Source organism: Montipora capricornis, chromosome 3 (genome assembly GCF_036669925.1).
Source record: "Montipora capricornis isolate CH-2021 chromosome 3, ASM3666992v2, whole genome shotgun sequence".
In the NCBI taxonomy this organism is placed as follows: Eukaryota; Metazoa; Cnidaria; class Anthozoa; order Scleractinia; family Acroporidae; genus Montipora; species Montipora capricornis.
Genome location: NC_090885.1, coordinates 39,468,956 through 39,471,455, shown reverse-complemented (window position 1 = coordinate 39,471,455; position 2,500 = coordinate 39,468,956). Strand labels below are relative to the sequence as shown.

Here is a 2,500-nt window from a genome sequence, read left to right as displayed (position 1 = left end):
TTCATAAATTTAGTTTTTGTGACGTCATCACTTTACCACTCAATTATGTTAACGGTCAAGTTGTATTCAGCGGAGTGACAATGGTGACTTCATAATCTCAAAATATTTTTAGTTTTGCAAATGCAATGCCATAATGCACACCAGTACATACACTTCTTCTTCTCTTGTTTGCACATTGTTCATTTTTGCATTACAGTAGCCAAGTAGCTATGACACAGGTGTTTGTCCCTTGTACTTCTGAGAGGCATGAGTCAATTCTACTTTGCTTTTGGATCTACTACTAAAATAAATTCTGCATTGCCAAGCAGTTTGTGACATCACCTTGGGAAAAGACCAATGTCTTTCACTTGTTCACTGACCAATAAAATAAGGGACGGACCATTATTGTTTGCAAGGACAAAAAAGGCCAAATAAATAAATATTGTTTGGAAGATAAAAAAAAGGAAAATAAATAGTTTGCAAACCAACAGAGATAATGAAGCTTATTTCAATCATGATACCATGATTACTGAACCGAATTTGATTTCCGTAATTAAACTTTTTTCTTGTTTATTTGTAACAATGTAAAGTCACAACACAACAAAATTGTTTGAAAGTAACTGGCTTGGTTAATTATTCATGAACAATAAACTATTAGATTTTAATTCAAACAATGGTATTTTGTGTTTCAGTCATTCATTAAAATTTAATGTGAAATAAACTGTTATAAAATACACAATTCACATTTCCAATGGTTAATAGAGCGGTTTTCAATTGACTGTCGAAAGCAATTAGTGAATTACTTTGGTTTATGATTACTTCACTCAGTGATTGGTTCAAAGTTTTCGCGCCATTTTTTCAACCAATCAGAAGTGAAACCAAAACCAATCGTGGCTTGCGCGTGCACATTTTCCCGCGCTTTGTGTCGGTTACGTGTAATTACTACGAGTTTTGATTGGTTTACTGGATTGTCTCCGACCTTTTTGATTGGCCAAAGTAATTACTTTGGTTTTGGTTTTACGACACTCAATTGAAAACTGCTCTAATCAGGCCCGAGATGTTCAATTGGTTTTGCTAGTGTTTATCCACTGGATATTGATTTATTCGGTGGAGAGCCTTATCCACCTTTTGTACAACTAAGGTCAGATTGAAGTTTGCCATGATTAATTCCAAATACAATAAATCTATGGCCACAGTTTCAAGAAAGAAGAGAAGTGTGACATGTTTGAGTTCAGTGACAGTGAATATAACCAACAGTTACATGTCAAAGCATGTAATAACACAATAAAATTAATGTAATAAAAAAAATAAAATCAATGTTAAAAATTGTTTGCAGGGTGATGCAACCGGAAAAGAATCAACACAGAAAAAAATTATAATTGTCTGTGTTAAGAACAAAGTCATCCAAAAGATAATGGTCCCTAAGTTACAGTTTTTGTTACTTTTACAGTACCTTATAAAAATTAACACAAAATTGCAAAATATTTGGTTTAGGTCAATAGATTTACCCTTATTAATTAATGAGGTTTGGTGCACATAACTAATACATGTACACAAATTTAAGCAGCACAGATTATAAAATCACCAGTATATTTTTTTTCTCGTTTTGACGACTTATACCATTGTCTTTACTTTAATAATGTGAAATGCAGATGACCAAGAAAGTGACTTTTGATCAACTTCAGATCCGTCTAGGAGGCTGATTAAGGCTTTCTTGTCCACCTGCATGGAGGTCATTAGAAGTATAAAGACAGGGGTTAGTGGTAGTTTAATCTAAAGGGATTAACACAATTCATTTTCGCATTTCTCAAGTTCCTTAGTTCCTTTGATCCACACCCCCCCGTTTCCTTGGGAATGCCTGCTCCTTTTGTAGGTTTAATTAATCTTAATGGTATCAGACACACCTCAGGATACTCCTTACATCCTGAAAATGCATGTTATTAGATGGCATGCCAAGTGTTTTGTGAGTCTTAGCATTAAATTTTTCTCTCTATTTCCAACTTTAAGGTGTGTTTGGGTTAACGCACCAGTCAAAATAGCCCCCCCTCCCCCTCCCCTTCCAGGAAAATATTTTTGGTCCAATGTCCCTGCCCTCGGGACCATGTGAGTACGTACTAAAACGTGAAAGGAACAAAATGATAGGTAATAATGCTCTTTACAAATCACCTTTCCTTGAATGGGAAATTTTACTAAACAAAACTCTCTGGATGTGCATTGTAACCTAAAAACTTTGCAAAGCATTTTGTTTTGCATATATACAGGACTAAACATCTTAATGGAAACACAAGAAAAAAAGATAATGTATGCAAAATTACCATGAGGCGTGAAAAAGAAAAAAAAACTGCTGATCAACGGATAGTGAAGTCCCTGCTTACTCCCCGGTCTCGTAGGCGAAGATCGTGAATTTTGTGCGCTCTTCAAAGTTGAGTGAAAATAATTTTAAGTCCCCGCAATTCCCCTGGGTTGGGGTAGGCAGGGATTTACTTTGACTGGTGCATAACATTATTTTTAAATTAGTTTC

General features: G+C 34.9%; 1 protein-coding gene across 1 annotated transcript in view; it reads right to left on the bottom strand.

Moving 5' to 3' along the window:
* The window catches only part of LOC138043116 (uncharacterized), a 21,494-nt gene that overhangs the window by 725 nt on the left and 18,269 nt on the right, over positions 1-2,500 (bottom strand). Inside the window, exon 10 of the mRNA XM_068889243.1 lies at positions 1-2,500. This exon is cut by the window's left edge and continues 725 nt beyond it; it is cut by the window's right edge and continues 439 nt beyond it. The gene's annotated coding sequence lies outside the window, so the exon portion shown is untranslated.